At 35.4% G+C, this 7,313-nt stretch overlaps 1 long non-coding RNA gene across 1 annotated transcript; it reads right to left on the bottom strand.

The window, feature by feature from the left end:
- Positions 1–2,964: 2,964 nt before the first annotated feature.
- Positions 2,965–7,305, bottom strand: LOC141577651 (uncharacterized). The gene is made up of 2 exons (XR_012506886.1): positions 6,949–7,305; positions 2,965–3,307 (listed from the first exon to the last, which is right to left on the bottom strand). It is a non-coding gene; the product is annotated as an uncharacterized LOC141577651 (long non-coding RNA).
- Between the last annotated feature and the right edge of the window lie 8 nt (positions 7,306–7,313).

Here is a 7,313-nt window from a genome sequence, read left to right as displayed (position 1 = left end):
GGAAAACATATACTAAAATCATAATGAGACATCATTTCAGATGTGTTAGAATGGGTGTCCATAATCAAAAAGACAAATGATAACAAGTACTGACAAAGATCTGAAGAAATTGGAACCCTCACACACTACTTAGTGGGAACATAAAATGCTTTGGAAAACATTTCATTTGAAAAACATTTTGGCAGTTCCTCAAAATGTTAAAACATAAAGTTACCATGACCCAGCAATTCTACTCCTAGGTATATACCCAAGAGAATTAATGTCATATGTTCACATAAAAATGGGTACACAAATGTTCACAGTAGCATTATTCATAATAGCAAAAAAAGAAAACAACCTAAATGTCCATCAAGTGACTAATGGATGAACAAAAGTGGTATATTGATACAATGGAATATTATTAGGCTATAAAAAGGAATGAAGTATTCATACAACATGGATGAAACTTGAAAACATTATGCTAAGTGAAAGGAGCCAGTCACAAAGGATATTCTGTTTAAATGACATATCAAGAATAGGCAAATCTATAGCAACAGATAATGCATTAGTGGGCTATTGTCCTAGCATTCTACTAGGGCTGGAGGGTTAGAGGGGAAATGAGGAGTGACTGTTAAAGGGCACAGCTTCTTTTGGGGGTGATGAAAAATGCTTTAAAGTTGATTGGTGACTGCCCAGCTCTGTAAATATACTACAAAACTAAAACTTACACACTTTAAATAGGTGAACTGTGTGATGAGTTAATTATATCTCAATAAAACCATCATATATAAAGCAAAAACAAAAAATACAATGGCCCTGAAAAGAGCTGCTAGTAAGTGAAGTTTGGGTATTATTAATGGAGCATACAAGACCCTCACATACAACCAGAATGGTCATGAAAAAGCTTCCAAAAATATAAAATAACATCTAAATTGAAATCCAAAGAGTAAATTGAAATAAGCTAGAGCAGCAGTTTCTAAACATTTTGTCGCAGGATTCCTTTAAACTTTTAAATTTATTGAAGACCCCAAAGAGCTTTTGTTTATGTGTGTTATATCTATTGATATTTACCATATTAAAAATTAAAACTAAGTGGGAAGAGTATAGCTCAGTGGTAGAGGGCATGCTTAGCATGCACAAGGTCCTGGGTTTGATCCCCAATACTTCCACTAACAAAAACAAAATTAAAACTGAGAAAAATTTTAAGTATGTATTAATTCATTGAAAAATAATAAGTCCTTTACATAGTAGCATAAATAACATACTTATATGAAAATGACCATGTTTTCCAAATACAATAAAAGCTAGTGAGTAAAGTGGCAGTGTTTTTCATTTTTTGCAAATGTCTTTAATTTTGCTAATGCTTGAGTAATAGAAAACAGCAGGATAGTTATATCTACTTCTTCATTCAGTTGTTGCCATCTTGGTTGCAGTTGGTTGAAATACGTAAAGAAAATTCAGCCTCATACAGACATGTAATTGGGGGAGGAGAGGAGGACTATTTTAATAGCTTTTTCATATAATTGTAAATACTTTTGTTCATAGCACACCCAGACTTGACAAGTATAGTTTCTTAATTGAAATGTGGAACTTGAAACCATATCAATGAACTTTTTATCCCCTGTTACATAAAAAAATCCATTGGTCTATCTTGCACTTTGGATAGACCTTTTACCCATGCATAATTTTGTAACATCATGGATTGGTCATTTAGAAAACACTGATTCACTGAGTTATGCAGAGCTACTAAATATTGACACATTTCATTATACAATATCTAAATATCACACTCATTGTTTTCACAGATTTATCAGAAAAAGTCTTTAAGTATTGGGAAACTGTCAAATTCACAGTGATAATTAGTTTTTCCAAAATGCTAATTTATGTGTGAAGGCTCAAATTTTGTCACTGACAACAAATATTGTCAATTGTTTTTATTAAATGTTAGGCTCATCTGTTCATTTTTTGAGGCAATGTCTGCTATATTTCCAAGTCTGAAAAACTGCTATTGGCCTGTCATTTGTTCTATCACATAAAAACAGTGTTCTTTTCACATGCACCCCAATGTTCATAGCAGCACTATTTGCAATAGCCAAGACATGGAAATGACCTAAATGTCCATCAAGAAATGAACGGATAAAGATGTGGTGTATATATATACACACACATATACACAGTGTAATATTACTCAGCCATGAAAAAGAATGAAACAATGCTGTTTGCAGCAATATGAATGGACCTAGAGATTATCATATTAAGTGAAGTCAGTCAGGTGGAGAAAGACAAATATCATATGATATCACTTATATGTGGAATCTTAAAAAAGGTACAAATTGTATTTACAAACCAGACATAGACTCATGGACATGGAAAACAAATTATGGTTACCAAAGGGGAAAGCAGGTGGTAGAGGGATAAATTAGGAGTTTGGGATTAACAGATACACACTACTATATATAAAATAGATAAACAACAAAGATCTACTATATAGCGCAAGGAATTATATTCCGTTTCTTATAATAAGCTATAGTGGAAAAGAATCTGAAAAATATGTATATTTATGTATGGATATGGATAACAAAATCACTTTGCTGTATACCTGAAATTAACATTGTAAATCAACTACACTTCAATAAATAATAAAATTTTTAAAGGAGGAAAATAAAAGTTATATAATCTCACCTCCCAAAAAGTAATAAATAAATAAATTAGTTTAGGGGGGAGGGTACAGCTCAAATGGTAGAGCACATGACTAGCATGCACAAGGTCCTGGATTCAATCCCCAGTACCTCCTTTAAAAATAAATAAATAAACCTAACTACCTCCTCTACACACACACACACACACACACACACACACACACACACACACCCCAAATATATATATATTAGTTTAAACTTAAAAAAATAGTATGCTTTTTTTAAAAAGGGCTAAATAAGCCTATAATTCAATCTCTTGCGAGGCTTTCCAAGGGCAAGACACAGATGAGTAAAGACAGATTTATTTAGAGAGATGAATACTGCTTAGAGTGTAGGCTCTTTCAGAAGGCAAGAGAAAGCCCACAAGGTGTGGGGGTTAGGTGCTCAGGTTAAGGTAAAAGTAGATACACACTCCATAGACAGAGTGCGGGCCATCTAGCCAGACTGTGGCACTGTCAGCTCCTTTTGTTACCATATGTTTTGTTTACTATTTTTTCTTTGTACAGATATGCTTTTTCCATCCCCAAAGAGGACAGCCCAAGGTAATATATCCAGCTCAAAGTTCATGCTCTCCAGGTGATGTTGTTTTCTTCCTCAGGCTCAGATATGACTCTTTATGATCTGGTTACCTATGAATTGAAAAGACAAATAATTCACCAAGACACACCCACATCCATTGGTAATGCAGGGAACACAGGAAGACTGGGAAAAACATTCTCATTTAGAACAAGGAAGTGGGGAAGGAAATAGCTCAGTGGTAGAGCACATATGCATGAGGTCCTGGGTTCAATCCCAGTACCTCCATTTAAAAAAAAGAACAAGGAAGAACTGAAGACACATAGTACTCACTGGGCCATAGCAATTCTGAAATCCCACTGGATAAATATTGTGAAGGTCTTCTTCTCTCTCTTTGGGCAAGGTCAAATTACTAACCATACATCATATGAAAAGAAATCCAATTTTTTCTTTCCTTGTATACATTTTCTCCCCTTTGATGGTGATCTTCTTGATTGAATACCAATGACAGATTTTTATGACCAATTAATCTCCAGTAGTTTTCAGAGAGAGGGTAGTTAGCCACAGATACAGAAGTATAAGCTAATCATTATAAAGGCTAGCTACTTTTCTTTTGCAGGGAGGGAAAAGGCTTTTTTCATTTATACACACAAACAAAAAACCAGTAGGCATGGTTCTCTAACTTCAGCCAAGGGTTGAAACACAGAGCACAATACTCACCAGTTGCTTATAGCAGTTCCAAATCTCAAAAATCTGTTTTCTATTCACAGATACATAAAATATTTTTAGTTCTTTGACTCATAATGACCCTCAGACAAGACAAACAACACAGAGTGCCAGGACAAAAAAAAAAAGGCGAACCAACAAACAATAATTAAAAAAAAAAAAAAAAACCATAAACAGATGGATACTCTGACTTCTGCTATCCAATCGTGACCAAATTCCTTGTATCTGTCTGCCATCTGGCATAGACTAAATAGTCATATCATAAACAAGCAAACAAATAAATGCCAGATTCCATGTTTCTGCCACCAGCAATTGTGCACAAATCAAAACCAGAACTACATCCAGACTTGGCCACAAAACATAGAACCAGAAACACAGAAAGAGGTTTAATCAGAGTAAAGCTCTATTGCCACATGAGAGTGAACTCAGGAATCAGGAAGATTATGTCTAGATGAAAATAGCCTACTGGTTCCCTTCTCTGGCAATGCAGTGTACTCAGATCTGATAGATAAAATACACCCAGAATTTTCGGTGAAATCTCTAAAACTGCCAAAAGAAGACTAAAAGAGAAAGTCACTTAGAAAAAAAAAATGTATTTGCCTAGAAAGTTATTAAGGAGGCCAGTATTCAAAAGGCTTGCTCACCACAAAACAGAATAAATGTACAAACATGTATTAAAAGGAAAATACTCATAAAGTTACCACAGTTATCAAGTTAACAGTCTGTAGAGGGAAAATAGCAGTTTTCCCACATGATTATCTTATCTGTAAAGCTTTCGCCATATCCTCCAATGTTAGCATTGCAAAAGTCAGGGATAGAGTCGTTTTTGTTTGAGAGTCAGTAATTTAAGAAAAGCTCAAGGTTTCACTTAGTTTAGGACTCAGAACTAGACCCTGGTATTGTGGTGTTTTGTTTTGGTTTTGTTTTTTTTTTTTTTCAGTGTGCAAAGTGGTTTGTGTGCCAGTTTGTTTCCTATCTGTAGGATGTGGTGTGTATGCTGACCCTTAGTGGAAGCAGACAGGGTCAATTTTATTCCATATTTCTTTAGTTTCTTCCTTGATACCTCCCTCCTCTGGTCTATTTGAATTGCAAAGTTAAAAAAAAAAAGTCCATTTACTGAGCACTAAGTTACATCAAACAAAAATATTATCTTATTTGATAGTCACAACATCTCTATGAGGTAAATGTTACTCTTATTTTCCCTTTTCTCCACATCCTCTCTGCCTTGGTGTATTTGAATTTGTTGTTCTGTTTGCCTTTTGTCCTCTAGGTATCTTCTTTTACTCAAATGTCACCTTTTCAATGAGGCCTTTCCTAATTATCTTAAAACATTTTCCTCTCCTGCTTTATTTCTCTCCATAGCATCTATATTATCTAATATACTAAATAGTTATGTATTTTCTGTTTCCTCTTACTAGAATATAAGTTCCATGAAGTATGGAGGTTTTTCCATATTTTGTTCACTGCTATATCCTTAGTGCCTGTAAGAATGCCTGGCAGAGAGTAGAGATATTTGTTACCTACATGAAAGATATTCACTACGTGAACTACATGAAAGATCCAGAAAATCTCCTTCCTGTTACAAGGCACACGGGAGGTCTGAGTAAAAGCAAATCTTTTACTAGTTTCAGTGGGTCTTAAAAATTACTTGGAGGTTCTCTTAGCACCTTGAAATAATTGGATCCCATCATTCATTAATTCCAGTCATTCATTTACTCATTCACTGTACATATTTATGGAGCCCCTACTATACACCAGATACTAGCTTAGTACTGATCCAGAAATAAATTTTCATGGAGCTTATTCTAGCTGGGACAAAGATGGGGCTGGAGGATGGGGAGAGAACCAAAGAACCATGTTTATTTTTGTCATTTCATCATCTTAAGCCACTAGTAAAATTATAAGCCCTTTTTCTGGGATATCTAAACTCTCCCATATTCTCCTCCTCATACTTTGTGCTATTTCCACTTGACCTAGTACTTTGTTTAATAAAGTACTGAATCTCTTGTTTTTCTCTTGTAACAGGGAATTTTCAGATAATTACTGTATTTGGCCAAGATCCAAATCTGAAATCAGAAGCATCTCTGAACCCCTGACTAATGCATCACAGAGCTAATTACATAAATTACAACGTGCAAAGACAACTTCTAGGAGATGCCACAGTAATGATGTTTCTCGCTGAATAACTGGTTTCATTCTTCCTTGTGTAAAGGATGCAAGCTTTAGATGTAAGTAAAATAATTTTACTTCTTGAAAACATTAGTTCATTAAATGTTTAAGAACTACTTAATGAGAGCCTACTTCATGACTAGCAAGTATGATACCCTGTTTTGATAGAATTAAGTGTAAGATACAGACTGCACTCCCTAGAAGATGGCACTTCCAATAAGAAGGCTAGACAAAAAAAAAATTGTTAAATTATATAACACTATAAACAGACATGGTGCTTCCACTTCTTCCACCTACCCACCCACCCCTTCTCCTTATCAAGCTGGTTCGGTTTCTCTTGCCTCCCTGAACACACTGGATCCAATGGCTCTAATCAACAATGCTCTTGTCTGTACTCTAGATTACCTTCTTATCCTTTTAAAAAATATTTTTGTTTTTATTTATTTGGTGGGGGGAGATAATTAGGCTTATTTATTTAACAGAGGGACTGGGGATTGAACCCTGGACCTTCTGCATGCTAATGTTAAGTGCAGCACTCTACCACTGAGCTACACTTTCCCTCCCATTCCCTTATTCCTTGACTTTTTCCCAGTTTCATCTTTTCTGCTATTCAGTCCAGGATTTTCATTCTTTTTGATCCCAGGTTGTAGAGCTGCTTGAGAAAATCAAGATACTTAGTATTCCATAACTTTCAGCAGCTTGCAAATGAACATTCACAAGCAATCCTCATACATGGCCTGGAAAGTGGCGAAGGAAATTTTACTCCTATTGGAAGCCAAACTTGTGGAATAATTGTATTTAAATCAGTCCCAGAAAAGCAAATTACACTAAGACAAGGACATGAAATCTAAATACATACCCTAAACTCCCTGCGGGAAAGGCCTACATCGATGAAAGACAGCGATGCTAAAAATCAGTCTGGCCAAAGAGAAGAGAACTACTACGAGTCTTCGCATACACAGTGACAGTTATGGTGTTATTCAGAGGACTTCAAGGTAGCGCTATCCAGGGAGGAAAGTCTAGCGGCTAGCATTTCCCAAATTCCACATGCTTGAGGCAAACAGACGAGACAGCTCCGCACTTCTCGAAAGGTAAAATACATTATATACGGGAGCTTTAAAAAAAACAATAATAAAAAGCTAAGTTTTTCCCTTTCATATAGCTGTGCAGCCTACTCGCGTAAAATCCCGTTTCGTTCTCTAAGAAACCTCGCGATATTTTCGT

This window comes from Camelus bactrianus, chromosome 5 (assembly GCF_048773025.1).
Source record: "Camelus bactrianus isolate YW-2024 breed Bactrian camel chromosome 5, ASM4877302v1, whole genome shotgun sequence".
In the NCBI taxonomy this organism is placed as follows: Eukaryota; Metazoa; Chordata; class Mammalia; order Artiodactyla; family Camelidae; genus Camelus; species Camelus bactrianus.
The sequence above is the reverse complement of the archived record's forward strand: the minus strand, read 5'-3'. Positions and strand labels throughout refer to the sequence as shown.